The 16,868-nt window shown below is 48.8% G+C and overlaps 1 long non-coding RNA gene across 2 annotated transcripts; it reads right to left on the bottom strand.

The window, feature by feature from the left end:
• Positions 1-270: 270 nt before the first annotated feature.
• LOC120966356 (uncharacterized) lies at positions 271-16,332 on the bottom strand. Of its 2 annotated transcripts, XR_005759873.3 has the most exons (5): positions 13,058-14,930; positions 12,868-12,972; positions 12,030-12,225; positions 1,153-1,266; positions 271-499 (listed from the first exon to the last, which is right to left on the bottom strand). It is a non-coding gene; the product is annotated as an uncharacterized lncRNA (long non-coding RNA). The 2 variants fall into 2 exon arrangements; XR_005759872.3 differs by lacking the exons at positions 271-499; positions 1,153-1,266; positions 12,030-12,225 and having other exon boundaries at positions 12,599-12,972; positions 13,058-16,332.
• Positions 16,333-16,868: the final 536 nt, after the last annotated feature.

Genomic DNA, 16,868 nt, shown 5'->3' with positions numbered 1-16,868 from the left:
CCCATTAATTCAGCCCATTTAATATATTATTTTTTCTAATAGTTTTGATTTGCTACATTGGCCAGACCCAACAATTGGGCCTTTCGTTTTTGGACCATGGCCTTTTGGCTCAACAGTTACATTTCTTTTTTAGTTACATTTCTTTTTTTAAGACAGATCCAATAGTCAGATGGGTTTGAGTGGGTCCCAATGGTTAGAGTCATGTTCTTCAAATTTTTGATTTTCCAGTAAATAAAACAAATATTTAAATTAGAACTGACTGAAAACAGAAGTAATACTTCAACAGATCAAAAAAACCAAATTTGGCACATTACAATCAAACATAGTTCACACCACGTTTATAATCGAATATACTTCACATCAGGTTTACAGCCACCAAGAACACAACTAGATATCAAAATATAACTATCTATCAAAGTATAACTAGCTCCAATGAGCTAGAACTCAATGCTTCTTCACTTCTTGGAGCTTGCGACGAAACATGTACGATGGCCAACATCTACATGTTATAGAACAAAATGGTTAGGGACAAAATAAAAGCAATCAATGAAACAAAACAGGACTGCACCAATAATATCACAGGAAGTTCCATATGAGCTAGAATATGGCGAACTGCACTATGCACTGCTCATACATGGATATATGCCTACTACTACCAACATACTGATCTTATACACTCTTGTACAGAGCAGAGGCATCATGCATACCCTAAGCATATACATACAGATGGTAGGTTGATGTGCTGCATATGCACAATAAATCCAGAAACTACAACAGGGAATAGGACACAGAGCCTCTAAGTGTTTACTTGTCATGTTTTGTCCGCCATTTTGAGATCGACACACACCAAACAAACAAACATACCTCAAATTAGGAACTAAGGGAAGTGTCCTAAAATCAAATTACTTTGTATGCAAACCAGAAACCAGTACCACGTCACATTACCATAGGATCCTATTACATGCATTGTCTAATCCAAGACCAGTTGCGACCTTTTTAATATTTAGATGGTGGCCAGTTTGGTCGTCATCATCAAAATAAGCATTTCATCACCGTGCACTGATTGAAGGGCACATGCTAACCTATACCAATGTTGATGACCCCCACAAACGGACCACCATGGCTCAACAAATCGACCGGCCAGAGTCTTACCTTTGTTTTAGCCATGGACGCTAGCTGTTGAGCAGAGCAGAGTAGCGGGAGGAGGACAGCCGCAGCAAGAAGAGGAGGTTCCTTGACTTGACGACCACCAGATGTACATCATGCCTGCCCAGAGTAAATAAAAGGAGAATGAGTGAGACAATGCAGCGGGGAGAGATAGTGAAGATAGTTCTTGCAGGTCAGAAGATAATACACCAAATGTGCATGAAAGACAATACAATAAACACCATCTTGTTTATAGCAAGGCAATATAGTAGCATGTCTCTAGCACATCATCTCGTTTAAAGAATGCATTCAGGCAAGAAATGGACAGCTGGTCTAATTTTCTCACACTTGGCATTTTCAAAGTTAACACCATCATGTACAACACCAAGCTGCTCCAGGCTGGCCAATTGACTGATACTACTTGTTGAGGATATAGACCTTAGAGTCACCCGCCAGGAGGGGCCGGGTTACTCTTCGGATGGTCATTGCCAGAAGCCCGGAGCCAAGTTTCAAGACGATGGGCCAGAGATGGGCTGAGACCCAGATATGGCTTAGGGCCTGTAGTGACAATCATTATTATGGTAGACTTGTAGTATAAGGCAAGTATAGTTTAGAGTCCGAGCCGGACGTTCTTATGAGCCGGCCGGGACTCTAAGGGCTGCTGGGCGTCAGCCTCCCTATATAAAGGGACGACCCGGCAGCGGTCCAAGGAGGACAACCTGATCGAGAGCCGGGCATAGCTGTTTAGCTCCCTGGCGATCGTAACCCTAATCAAGATCACCTCAAACTGGACGTAGGCTTTTACCTTCACCGTAAGGGGCCGAACTAGTATAAACCCTCGTGTTCCTTGTCCCGCATAACCCCTTCAAGCTTCCTGGTTGCGATGGCTCCACGACTAAGTCCTAGCTCGAGGACATCTGCCGTGACAATTTCACGACAGTTGGCACCCACCGTGGGGCTCGCGCACAGTGGATTTGAGTTCTTGAAGGGCAGCTTCGAAGGGCTCAAGGGATACGCTGTGGGCTGGATGACCAAGAGTCGTCGCGGCAAGCTCTACATCGATGATGCGGACTGGGGCCCCGACGCCGGCTCAATTGAGTACGGGTACCGGGTCCCCTTTGGCGGAATTCATGTCTTCATTGGCAAGACTGGTGAGCCGGGCCCCGAGCCAGACCTCTGCGCCGATCTCATCGAAACGGCTCAGCGTGCACGACCCGCCTGGGCCCGGCCTGCCTTAAAGCATGCCTTTGTGGGGTGTATCCATGGAGGACTCTCCGATCGATCTGGATCCGGTGATGAGACGGCCGCCGGCTCCGACGGCGAGTCGGCCATCGATGAATCAAACTCGCTATACCAGCTTCAAGATGGCAGGCTCATGGGTTGTTCCGACGGCGACAGTATTCCGGACCTCTTTGAGCCGCCAAGTCAGGTTGGAGTTTTTATGGCTGGTGCGCAGCCTGTTCAGAACCTCGCTGCGGGATCGGGAAACCCGGTGCCTTCTCCGGCTCAGGTGCTGATGGATCTCACGGACAAGATGACGGCCCTGTTAACCGCCACGGTTGACCCGGCGAATCAAGCTCAGCATGATGCGGAGGTGGCACAGTTAAAATTGGATCTGATAAAAGCTAAAGAGGATCTGGCACCAGAAGGAATCAGGCTGGCTGTGGAGCGGGCGGCTCTCGACGCCCGGACTCAGCTGATTCAGGCGCAGTCCTTCCAACTCACGATGGATCAGAACGCGGCCAACGAGGTCATGAGAAGGAGGCATCAGAAGGCCCAGTCTCGACTCCCGCCGGTTTACGATCCACGCAATCTCTTCAACACGCCGGGTGCAGGGTCTAGTAACCCGCCAGGGGTCGTTGCGCCCGGGTCTGGACCCCTTATTCAGCCACGAGTGATGGGACCTCCCCAGGTGCCCCTGCCCCGCCTCAGTATGTGCCAATACCCCCGGGTCATTATGATAACCCGCTGGAGAACATGGTAGCTGCGGCAGCCCGACTGGCGGCTCTCCCTGTTGACGGCGACTCTCCGGCGGCCATCGAAACCCGCCGGGTCAGGGAACTCCTGCAGACGGCACTAGCGCAGCAAGAGGCGTACTCCTACAGCCGCGACAGGATCCACTCGACCCCTCGTCCAGGCCAGAGCCCGAGTTACAGCCGGCACATGGTCTCAGCGACTGGTTCAAGTAATGTCCGACGCCATGACACGCCCCTTGGCCATGGCCCGGCTCCTAATGGAGCCTTCTACGCAACAGACCAAGCGCGGCAGGAGGTGGAGCAGGCACCTCAATTGACGGCTTATCAGACCCCCCCGGCTTATCCGACGACGTCCGTTGATGTGGGAATTTCTACCAGGACCGGGGGTGTCCCTTGTCTGGTACCAGCCATCCGTAATGAACATCTACCTAAGGACTTCAAGGGCCCTAGGAAGGTGCCTAACTATACAGCGGACTTAAAACCTGCAGCCTGGATTGAGAGTTATGAGATGGCTATGGAATTGCTGGAGGTCAGCGAGGCGGCCATGGCCAAATACTTCACCATGATGTTAGATGGAACTGCCCGCACGTGGTTGAAAGGGTTACCGCCGAACTCCATTGGGTCTTGGGCTGAGCTGAAAGCCCGGTTCATTCAAAACTTCAAAGATACCTGCAGGCAATCTATGTCAATTGTGGATTTGACTAACTGTAAGTAGCAGGAGGGTGAGTCCACGACCCATTGGGTTCGCCGGGTCAAGGAGATCATACATTCATCAGATAAGATGGATGCCGGCTCTGCAGTCTTAATGTTGGAACAGAACTGTCGCTTTGTGCCCCTTAAGATGAAGCTTGGGAGGCTCAAGCGCGACTGCACCGATATGGGTACCCTAATGGCGGCTCTTGTCAAGTACGCCGATTCCGATGGTACCAAGGATCCCCCTTCAGACGATGAAAGGGCAGGGAAGGGAAAGAAGAATGGCAACGGCAAGGGTCCTCAGTTTAACCCGGGGAACCAAGGAGGAGGCAAGCGTAAGGCCGATGGCAGCCTAGAGTTTGTAGCCAACGCCAACTCCCAAGGTAATAATCAGCGACGCAAGGGGAGGCCCCCTCCCCGAGGCGGCGGGTCAGGTCCAACGCTGGAGCAGCTGTTGAATGAACCTTGTCCAAGGCATGGCTCTAGAGAGAAGCCGGCGACTCACCTGTGGAAGGATTGCGCGATCATGAAGGCCTTTAAGAGCTACAATGGCCCGGGCGGCGGCTCTGGCGCCGGCGGCTTTCATGGCCCGGGCGGCGGCTCAAATTCCGGTCCTCAGAACGGTCAAGGGGGCTTTAATCAACAGTCTAGTCAGGGCCATCAACAGCAGCAAGGGGGTTATCAGACCAACCCAAAGCAGCTTAGCGGTGGACAGTATCATGTGTTCACCACTAGTTTGTGCAAACGAAACGAGAAGCTTCACAAGAGGGCTGTTAATGCTGTTGAGCCGGCGGTTCCACGTTACTTGCGGTGGTCTGAGCAGCCTATAGTGTGGAGTAGGGAGGATCACCCTCCCCGGGTGGATAACCCGAGCCACTTGGCCTTAGTGGTGGCTCCTTAGGTGGGACGCTATAAGTTCACAAAGGTACTCATGGATGGAGGCAGCAGCATCAACATCCTCTATTATGAGACTTTCCGTCGTATGGGGCTAGTCGATAAGAACCTCAGCCAGTCAAACACTATCTTCCATGGTGTGATACCCGGTAAGTCAGCTTATCCAGTCGGCAAGATCGAATTGGAAGTGGCTTTTGGTCCCTTTGCAACAGACGCCGGGTTGTTGGGTGGAGGAGTTGCCCTCCGTCTTATGGAGCATCAACACTACTCCTAACAGGTCTACAGGCTTCACGCCTTTCTTCATGGTTTATGGAGCAGAAGCAGTCCTCCCCAGCGACATCCGTCACGATTCACCTCGTGTGGCGGCCTATGTGGAGACGGATAATGAACAGGCGCGCCAAGTTGCTCTGGACTTGTTGGACGAACAGCGTGATGTGGCAGCAGCCCGTTCAGCGATTTATCAACAAGACCTACGCCGTTATCATAGCCGCCGGGTCAAATCCCGGGTCTTCCAGGAAGGTGACCTTGTGCTCCGGCTCATCCAGGATCAAACAGATGCACACAAGTTATCCCCTCCTTGGGAAGGGCCCTTTGTGGTCAGTAAGAACTTGCACAACGGGTCATATTACCTCATTGATATTCGGGAACATAAAGATTCGCGTAAATCTGAGGAGGAGACCCGTCGGCCGTGGAATATAGCTCAGCTTCGGCCTTACTACACTTGAGCTACCGGCTCTCGTGGTGTACATATTTATCTCAGACATGTATACATTATGATAAGCAATAAAGCAGGACTTCTGTCCTTTTTTCTCCTCCAATTATGCGTGTGTTATTTACATGCTGATTTAAAGGAGGATCCGGCTTATGATCGTATTTGAGTCTAGCCGTAAGAAGTAAGGTCACTTGGGGGCTTCCTGTTCAAACATGGGTCGTATTCGAACCAAAGAGAACATAGTTGTCGATACCCACTTGATTGGCAAAGTGCCGAGCTCATTGGGAGGTTACCTTTGGTCATATTTGAATCATGGCTTAACCCCTCTGAGAACCGACGTGGATCGTATCCGAATCAGCGTCGTTAAACAATTTTAAGAATCACTTGGGGGCTTCCTGTTCACACATGGGTCGTATTCGAACCAAAGAGAACATAGCTGTCGGTACCCTCTTGATTGGCATCGCCACACCCACTGGGGGCTATATGATCGTATCCGAATCTTGGCTTAACCCCTTTGGGCCGGGTCTCTGGTCGTATTCGAACCGGAAGCCCCTAAGTCCTGATTTATCACAAGTTTACTCTGATTATGACAAGGTGTGTATGGCCGGGTTTCACTTACCGGCTTAACTTTGGTTTACAGTGTTAGTTGAACATCATGGGTATTTTCAAGGCAAGTAAATCAGAGTTAAGGTATCAACCTTACTACCCGGGTTATTTAAACCGGAAGTATGCTTACAGGCCGTTAAGTGTGTTATTACGGCTATGTTCAGAGTGTAATTAAGGACCAGTTTTTTTTTGTTTTGATTCATATTCCGGGTTATCTATCTCAAACATCGGATTCTCAGGGCGGTAAGCCGCCTCGAGACTTGTGATTTGCCTTTCTATGCAGATATTTAAAGGCACCTTTTAAGGTTGAGGAAAAACAAAGGGATGACTATGACCCGGAGAAACATCAAAGAGACAAATTCAACGAGCTTTCACATTAAACGTGCACAATGGCACGGCAGAGATAAATTGTTGCACCTAGTCTATTACAAAATTCCTCAAGCCTCAAGGTTGGAGTGTTGTTCGGTGAACCGCCAGCCGCTTTATGACGCCTGCTGGGTCGAAGTCCCCGGCTCGTCTTCTGCTCCGGTTGATCCCAAGACCTCGAAGGTTGACGACTTCCAGTCGATGCCGCTGAGAGCTTCGAACTGGGCTTCTTCATCGATTAACCCGGCCGGGTTAATCTCCGGGGCGAAGGTGTGCTGGCGAGCCGGAGGAATCAGATTGAGAGCTTCATAGCGAGGGGTTGGAATCCTCTGATTCTCCGCGTTGTATCCCGGCTGATACTTGGTTAAGTCGGTGTCGTTCCCGATGATGGTGGCCACCGGGCGTACAGCCTACACACACGCCGCGAAATCCTTCTGATCGAAGGCTGAGCCGTCTTCCTTCAGGCTTGGGTAACCCAGGGCGATGTCTGTCGGGTCTAGCTCCGGCAGGAATGCTTTGGCCCGGCTCAGCGCGGCGATTGCTCCGGCTCTCACGGATGCTCGTCGTAGCTCCTGGATCCGCTGCGGCAGAACTGCGAGCCGGCGCAGGACTTCGGCCAGATGAGTTGGCACCTCGTTGGATAGGGCCACCACAGCCAAGGCACGCTGTGACCCGGTGTAGAGCTGTTCCACCAGGGTGTACATGGCCTTTAGCTTGGTGACCACGCTTTGGTTCAGGTTGGCACTTCTGGAACCTGTTTAATAAAGATCAGATAAGCCGGTGACAAGGATGCATCATAACATATACAGACTTGATGAAAGCCGGCGAGGCGACTTACCGAAGATAGCAGCCACCATTTGGGAAACCTGGCGCTTTAGGCCGGAGAGCTCAGCGGTCTTCTCAGTGAGGGCCTTCTCCGCCTGTTCTGCCCGGGTCACCAGTGCGGCTTTCGCCTCAGCCCAGGCCTTCCGCTCAGCATCAAATTCGGTCTTCAGCTTCTCTTGAGCGGCGATGCTGGAGACAAACTTGGCGTTTGCCTTCCGGGTCTCCATCTCCTGTGTCTTTAGCCGGCTCTTGAGATCCGCAAGGTCCGACTCTAATTTCTTGCCAACAGCCTGCATATATTTCTGGGTTATTAACGGTCATTCTATAAGTCCCAAGCGCTTTCCAAGCAAAGACACTTGGCACTTGGGGGCTAATGCATATTGAACGTATCTATCTACGTACTGTCGGCTCAGTTGAGTAAGCCGGGACCTAAGTCTACAACATATTCAAGTATAAGTCGTCGACTTGGGGGCTAGCATGACAAGGGTCACTATGCAGTAAGTAAGAAGACAGCAGAAGGATACCTCAGATTTTTGTTGGATCTGGTTGACCATGGCGATCTCGGCGTCCCGGCTCTTGTGAACTTGGCTGATGTAGCCAGAGACAAGCTCTCCAATGCTCAAGTCGGTGTAGCTGGAGAGGTCCAGATTCACCCGGTGGGGCTGCAGCAACTCCCCCTTCGCGGAGCATTTGGCCAACGCGGTCGGTCTCCCCGGCTCAACGAATTCCGTCCGGGTGATTACCACATCCGGGTCGTCTGCTGGTGGGGCTGAGCCGGAGGCCTCCGGGTTAACCGACGCTTCGGTCATTGTTTTGGTAGTTGGGGCAGGGGCTTCAGGCGCCGTATCCATTGGAATGGTGGCTTCGGGGGCGGAGGCGGCTGGCGGCTCTTGAGCCGTCACCTCCGGCTCAGGCAAGTCTGGCACTCCGGCTGACCTGGTCTTCTTCGCTCTTTTGGTGAGCTTTGCCTGGGACTGAAAAGGCAGAAGTGTTAGGCATACAAAGAGTAAGTACAGACAGATAATGCAAGGAGATTGTTATTACCCGGGTGCAGTCTTGAAGGCCGGCAGACTTGACTGCATGGAGTCACCCGAAGAGGGGGAGGTCTCCTGATAATTGGAGTCAGAAGAGTTGAGTGGTTGACGGATGACACCCGCCAACGAATGAAAAGGGTACAGGTGAGAAAAAACCTCAGTGCGACGCTTCCTTGTTGCGTCGGGTAACCCGGCGGAGAGATCGGTGTCCTTGCGGGCCCGGGTGTGACGCCGGCTTTCGTGAACCTGCTGCTCCAAAAGAAATTGAGGGTCTTGATGAGCTAATGGATGTGAAAAGCTTACTTTCCGGGTTACTCTTCGGACTTTCAGCTGTGGCAAAGGCTCCGAGTCGGAGGAAAGTGACGTTACCTCTTCAACCACCGGGTTACTGGCGCCGGTGTCATCCTGTCAATAAGCAAATGTTGATAAGGCGGACAGCAACAAACGATAAATACAGCAAGAATTTACAAGTTTAAGGATTACCTCTGACTCGGAGCTGTCGCTTAATTGCAGTAGCTCCGAAGCAGTGGGCCTGCTTCCTTTTTTGCGAGGGGCGGCTTTCTTGGCGGCTTTCTTCGCCTTCCTGGCCTTCTTGGCCGCCTCATGGTCATACTTGACCCGCCAGAATTTTTCATCAGCCTGAGAAATACAGTAATGAATTCTTAAAACGGTTCAGATCAAGGTAATATGTAAAAGAAGTTGAAAGGTTAAAATCAGCGGCTTACCGCTGGGGCTGGATTGGTCTTGCAGAAGGGGGCTAGCCCGGTTCTTCCGCAGTCTGCCAAGCTCTCGTTCAGAAGAGCCTTGGTCTCTTCCTCTGCAACGTCTTTTGGAAGATCATTGCGACTGTGCCTCTGCGGGTCATCCTTTCGCCCGGTGTACTCACACATTAAGCCGGGGCGGCGGCTCAATGGGATCACCCGCCATGAGATCCAGACCCGGACCAGATCAATTCCGTTCAGACCGTTGCCTAGCAGGGCCTTGATCTTATTGATCGTTGGAAGCAGAGGCTGGCGTTCCGCAGCAGTCAGTTTGTCAGATAGCGGATGAGTTGGCTCTAGGCGCGTTGGGCGAAAGCCGGGCAGCGGGTTCTCATCAGCCGGGGACGTATCTTGGCAGTAGAACCAAGTCATGTTCCAGTCCTTAGGGTGGCTCGGTGGTTCTGCGTAAGGGAACAGACAGTCCCTACGCCACTGTATGGAGATGCCACCTAATTCCAGACTTGGCCCGTTGGCACACTCATTTTGGCGGTTTAAATAAAACAGCTCTCTGAAGAGCAGCAGACTCGGCTCTTCTCCCAGATACACTTCACAAAAGACTTGGAAGTTGCAGATGTTGGATACGGAGTTGGGTCCTATATCCTAAGGCCGAAGGTCAAAGAAGTTGAGCACGTCCCGGAAGAATTTTGAGCCGGGCGGTGCGAAGCCCCGGCTCATATGGTCCGCAAAGATCACTACCTCCCCGTCCCTCGGCTGTGGTCTTTCTTCGGATGGATCAGGGGCACGGTAAGACATCACTTCCTTCTTGGGCAGATATCCGGACTTAACGAAGTTGGCCAGGGTGTCGTCAGTGACGTTGGATCTCATCCAGTTGCAAGTGATGGGAGCCTTGGGAGGCATGGTGAAGGTTGGTGGTCTATGGTAAAGAGAAAAGTGTCCGGGTTAATTGTAAGCCGGAGATTATCATTCAAACTACGATGGCGGCTTATGAAGGGGACTAATGATATATATTCAGATACGGTGGGTTATTTAAGCCGCAGGGGGTTCAGAGTAAATTGGTTATTTACGGCTTTACTACAGTTAAGCCGGAGGATTCTACAGAGCATGGTTCTCTTTAACCCGGGAAATTCTACGGCGTGTGTTTTCTTTAAGCCGGAAATGTAAGCTGCCAATATTCAAGGGTTGCAGTTTTTACTAAGTGTGGTAAAACAGGTTTCACATATTGCAGTAACTTTTTTGGATCAAAGTGGTCGGGTGAAATGAAAATTTTCTAGACCTAAAAAACAGAGGCAGGAGAAGTTCTTGAGGTTGAACACAGTTCTTATGCAGTAAAAGGAGGGTTTCTTGCAAGTGAAATGGATCACGAACATCTACCGCAGTGGTTCTACGAAGAGTTAAGATCAGCAAAGGCAGTGACTACAGGAACTACCGAAACTTATGGCTATGGTGACGAACATGAAGAACACAGATGAACTCTATCACAGATCTGTTCTAGCAAGGCAGAGGAGACTCACCGGAGCTGAAGAGGAGCGGGAGTCGCCGCCGTTTGTCTGGTCCGGGTCAGGGTGATGTAGCGGCCAAGGTTGACAACGGTCGGAGGCGAGACGACGGTGGTGGAACACGAGCTCGGGCAGAGGAGCGACGGCGCGAGGAGGAAGAAGGAGAGCGTGAGAAGAAAGCGTTGGGCCGGCCTATTTATAAGGCAGAGTCATAAGTGGGCGCGAGATTCAAGGAGACCACGGCGTGGTTATCTCCCCCTCACGACGCCTCGATTTTCGGAAAGACAGTAAAAGCAAAGATTCGTTGCGGATCTGGCGGAGTAAAAAACGGACTTAATGGAGGATGATGTCACGGCGGATTATCCGGAGTCCAGAGGATGACGTCACTCCGGGTTATGGCCTTCACATGAATGGTAAGCCGGAGATTTTCTCTGTCGGCAGAGTTGAAGATTGACACGAGCCGGCTCAAGTCAATCTGGGGCCTAATGTTGAGGATATAGACCTTAGAGTCACCCGCCAGGAGGGGCCGGGTTACTCTTCGGATGGTCATTGCCAGAAGCCCGGAGCCAAGTTTCAAGACGATGGGCCAGAGATGGGCTGAGACCCGGATATGGCTTAGGGCCTGTAGTGACAATCATTATTATGGTAGACTTGTAGTATAAGGCAAGTATAGTTTAGAGTCCGAGCCGGACGTTCTTATGAGCCGGCCGGGACTCTAAGGGCTGCTGGGCGTCAGCCTCCCTATATAAAGGGACGACCCGGCAGCGGTCCAAGGAGGACAACCTGATCGAGAGCCGGGCATAGCTGTTTAGCTCCCTGGCGATCGTAACCCTAATCAAGATCACCTTAAACTGGACGTAGGCTTTTACCTTCACCGTAAGGGGCGGAACCAGTATAAACCCTCGTGTTCCTTGTCCCGCATAACCCCTTCAAGCTTTCTGGTTGCGATGGCTCCACGACTAAGTCCTAGCTCGAGGACATCTGCCGTGACAATTCCACGACACTACTGGATAAGCAAAGCAAACTACTGCCAAAATAAGAACCAGACATGGCAAGCAAACCATTGGGTTGCTCTTATTGATGATAATCACAGTAGGAAATAAGCCCAGGCGATTGGACAACATTGAATTCTGCACCAGAATCAAGTGGATTCTGCAAAATTACATTGCTACAAAAGCACAGTCACATGGCACAGATCACAGATGAAATGAATCACTACTTTTGATATGTCAGTTTACCAAAAGAAAAACACAAATTAAGTTGTTACAACCAAAGAACTAACAGGGCTTTGGCAATCATTCAACAATTCCCGTCTAGCCAGCAGCAATACCACTAGTACTTAACCGAGTCGACAAGCAGTAAGCAACAGAACCAGCTAGTAGATACAGGAAACACACTCTAAAGAGGAATTGATTTTGATGTCAGTTTCTAGTTTACCAAAAGAAACTGACATATGTAGCATCAAGGAACACCTGCAGCTGCAGCATCGATTTGATTGTGAGGAAATTTGTGAAGGGGAATGGGTGAGACAATGTAGTGGGGAGAGAAATCTCAAGTACCTCAACTCAGCGGCGTTAGGAATGGACGACGACAGCATCCTACACTGGCGTCCCTTGTACCGCACCAGACACGGCTGTGTCGCTGCCGGAAGAGGGCTCTCCCGGCGTGCGACCATCAAGGAGGTGAGCAGGCCTGGCTCGATGGCGCGGACGGGGGAGTGCGGTCGGAGGCGGCGGAACCGACGACGCATCTGATCTGGATATGGATTGGCCGTGGGATACCTACATCAAGATTCAAGAATCAAGGTTTCATCAGTAAATCATAAGAAAGAAAATCTCAAGTCAAGTTTTCCTGAATCAACTAGACTTCAGTGTGTAGGTACTACACAAGTACCAACAACTTAAATGGCTAAGTACCACGATTTAGTTCTACAACTCTACAGTTCTATATTTACCAACCCAATATGCCCAATTTCCCACAGACCGCTTCACAGTTATTATAGCTTACAGGTTAAGCCTAGGGAATCAAAGGAAATACACATCAGAAATGCTAGGTACATGTTGGGTCAGCACTACAATGTTTCACACTTATTTCGCACAAAAAACCATAGGAGGTTTGTTGTACTCGATTAGGAAACAATGACAATGGCGGGGTGAATAATTTCATTTGTGCATATACAAAGACGACATTGTGAGTTACTAGCACACACAAAGCACTAGTTTACCAATCAGGTTATCGCTGCTCGAAATGAAGAGGCTTCGCTGCTAGAATTCACTGCCAAGGTACTAACAAAATAATAAATACCTAAGTGTCAAGCTACAGCTCTACATTTCTACATGTTCTCAAGCAGAAAAAATGCTTTGTGTGTGCACTGCGTGCCTACTCCGGCCTCCTTACATTGCAGATCAGCTCCCCATGGAAACCACCAGCCGCCAGGAGGTTGTCTTTCACCGTCATGGTGCTGATCTTCACCCTGGACAAGGGCCGACCTCCCTGCATATCCTGCACAGTGTGGTCGCACAGTGAATCAGAGATTGATCGACATTCCGACGATGCAGGACTATCACATCGCTCTGTGGTAGATCACCTGATTTGGGCCTGCCACGTTGAGCACTTCTTTTCCTCTCTGGAGTAAGGACGACCAATGCCTCACAGAATAGTTCTGCATCACGTACACATCATGCTTGGAAGTAGCCCACAGGAGGTTCCTCGGCTACACATGTACAAGTATACGGTCAGTGCGTTTGTACCAGAATTCTTCTTAGAACTCTGCAGAAATTCAATGATGCAAATGAGCGCCATTTTATTCAAGCACACCAAATTCTACTGCGTTAACAAACAAGCATGAACACTTAACCAATTAATCAATATATATACCCAACAATTCGTCCAAATTAAACAAGACATAAATTAGCTACATAATTGGAGTTAGCTTATCTTAATCAGGGCCAAGCAAGCTAGGATCCATGACATGAAAAGGAACTTGAATTAATTGCTGACACCCATAGTACTCCTTTGTCCTTCGTCAGCTAGCTGCAAACAAAGGCACCATGCACGGACGCTTTCCGTCTTGCTACCTTTACAGACTAATGTTTACTTCATTATTAACTGTAGATTCTCCTAGCAATCTAGCTACCTTGTCCCCTCTGCCCTAATCAGAGAAGATCTCCAAGTGCTAGACCAAATAATTCTCAAGGCAAACAACTACAGGTCCCAAGGATACACAGGTGTCAAGGAATTAAGGTGGATGACAAATTCATCACAGCTGAATCTGAAACAAATTCCTTGACTGACTGACTTGAATGAACATACATCCATGCATTTATCACTTGAGCTAGCATGCACCAACCAGTGTGTAATTAACCAACTACTCCAGCTAATTAACTGCAAGCATCAACAATTAACAAATTAAACAAGACATAAACTAGCATAATTGGAGTTAGCTTAGCTTAGCTTAACCAATTAAACTCATGATATCGGCATTCTGCTAGCTATTCTATTGCATCATAGTGTCATGGCATGTCAATATATTCAGTACAAACATATGGTAGTAGGTATGTAGGGGAACCTCATGCTTGACAGGGATTTCTCTGAATTTAATGGCTGATAGCCCCTAGCTAACTGAACCTAAATGAATGAACGAAAAGGGTAGGGCATACGCACATGAGGATGTTAAGCGAGAGGCCCCTGTCAGCACGGTGAAGTTGCGGACAGAGGCCAGGGAGGACGGAGTGCAGGGAGGTCCAGCTCCATCAGGTCGAGGTTGGCGGTAGGGGTCTCGGCAAGGACGGCATGGCGCACGGCCTCTGCAGCGGCGAGGTTGCTGACGGCCATGATGACGTGGGCCCCGCGTGCCTCCAGCACGCGAGCCGTTTTGGAGGCGATGACGACGGCCGGGTCAGGCCTGACGAAGAGAGGGAGGAAGGAGCACATCCCGGATCACGGCTCTAGATCAAGGTCGCATCCCGGATCCAGATCGGAGTGGGCTAGGCTGTGGCCGTCGCAAGTATGGGAGCACTGCCTCACACTGCCCGACCTGGGGCCAGGGTGAGGGGAGGGCGCGGTGGTGTGCGGAGGGTGACCGCCATCGTGGCCTTAGCGTCCGCCGCCACCCCTCCCCCGCCGCGGGGCCGGATGCGGGTCACCTCCCATGAAAGGAGACGGAGACGGAGCCGGCACGGACACGGATGGGACTCGGACGCGCGGCGGAGGTGGTTGCCGAGGCGGGCGTGGAGACGGGGTGGGTCGCCGGGATTCTTGGCGTGGTGGAGACGCCCGTGAGGAGGGAAGGAGGAGAGGGCGAGGGAAGGAGGGCGCCGCCGCCGCCGATGGGAAGCTAGGGTTAGAGAGGGGTGGCAGCGTCGATTTGGATCCGGGAGAGAGAGAGGGAGGCGGCGGGAGGAAGGAAGGGAGGAGAGGTGAGTGATCTGGGTAGGGTTTGGTGCGGTGGGTTACTTCAGATGGATGGATGGATGGATTGCTAGCAATGGATGGATGGATGTCTGCCATGTCATCGATTCGTGTGACAGATGGTTCCACCAATCAGAATCTAGCATATGTGATTGTGTTTTTTCTCTTTTGATTCTTTTATACTTTTTACCCTCTTATTTTGGGTAAACACTCAACATATTAGCCTCATGTTGTATGTTTAAATGACCCAATATTGTGCACATATGTGTATCTTATGATTTCAAACAATGATGATTTTGTGGTCTTCATTTGCATTGCACACAAAAATCATTTTCCATTTTTTGAGTGCTCAAAATGGGTTTTTTAATGAAGGAACTACCATATATTTGTAACAAAATTAGACAGTGCCATTTTTAGAAAATACTAGGACATATTTAATACACAATTGACAAAATGGTTGGGTGTCCAAAGCTTTTATCCACCTCTCGTGAAAAAGACAAATTCCCGTCGATTCAACTGGAAACGGGTCAAATTTGAACTGCAGCTGCCTCATTGTTTGCTCTTTATTTATTTTTAATAATTTTTAGGTACTTAAGTATCTATTTAATCAGAGAAACACCAAAAAAATTCCAAGATTTAACCACTAGCTAGGAACGGTCATTCCCGTCGTTTTGTCCGCAGTTTGAAACGCGCATAAAAAATTCAAAAAAATCAAAAAATTGGAAAACCTTCACATTGTGTCATTATATGTGACCAAGTTACCGGGAAAAATAATAAACTTGTAATACGGCAATTATTTTAGAAAAGTGTTCTCAGAAATGAGCTATCATGTGTGAAGATTCATGGCTTTCAACCCAAATGCTCAATCTTATGGCCACATTCATGACATAGTTTGTTTAGATGGTCTAATATTGTGCACAAGGGTGCATATTGGAATGACAATCAATGTTGCCTAAGGAAGTTTTCATTTTCTTTGGACGGAAAATTCATTTTCCATTTTTCGAGTGCCCAAAATGAGTTTTTTTGTGAAGGACCTACCATATATTTGTTGCCAAAATTGTACCAAATCAATTTTCTAAAATACTAGGACATATTTAATGCACAATTGACCAAATGGTTGGGTGTCAAAAGTTTTAATCCACCTCTCGTGAAAAAGACAAATTTCTGCCGATTTAGGTGGAACCGGGTAAAATTTGAACTGCAGATGCCTCATAGTTTGCTCTTTATTTTTTGCAAAAATCATTTTTAGGTACTTAAGTATCTATTTAATCAAAGAAAGACCAAAAAAACTTCAAGATTTAACCACTAGCTAGGAACGGTCATTCCCGCTGTTTTGACCGCAGTTTGAAACGTGCATCAAAAATTCAAAAAAATCAAAAAATTAGAAAACCTTCGCATTGTGTCATTATATGTGACTAAGTTATTGGGGAAAATAATAAACTTGTAATATGACAATTATTTTAGAAAAGTGTTCTCACAAATGAGCTACCATGTCTGAAGATTCATGGCTTTCAACCCAAATGCTCAATCTTATGGCCACATTCATGGCATAGTTTGTTTAAATGATCTAATATTGTGCACAAGGGTGCGTATTGGAATGACAAACAATGTTGCCTAAGGAAGTTTTCATATTCTTTGGACGGAAAATTCATTTTCCATTTTTCGAGTGCCCAAAATGAGTTTTTTGTGAAGGGCCTACCATATATTTGTTGAAAAATTGTACCTTATTAATTTCCTAAAATAATAGGACATAATTTATGCACTATTAACCAAATGGTTGGGTGTCAAAAGTTTTGATCCACCTCTCGTGAATAAGACAAATTTCTGCCGATTCAGGTGGAACTGGGTCAAATTTGAACTGCAGCTGGCTCATAGTTTGCTATTTATTTTTTGCAAAAATCATTTTTAGGTACTTAAGTATCTATTTAATCAGAGAAACACCAAAAAAATTCCAAGATTTAACCACTAGCTAGGAACGGTCATTCCCG

This window comes from Aegilops tauschii, chromosome 6 (genome assembly GCF_002575655.3).
Source record: "Aegilops tauschii subsp. strangulata cultivar AL8/78 chromosome 6, Aet v6.0, whole genome shotgun sequence".
Lineage (NCBI taxonomy): Eukaryota > Viridiplantae > Streptophyta > Magnoliopsida > Poales > Poaceae > Aegilops > Aegilops tauschii.
The sequence above is the reverse complement of the archived record's forward strand: the minus strand, read 5'-3'. Positions and strand labels throughout refer to the sequence as shown.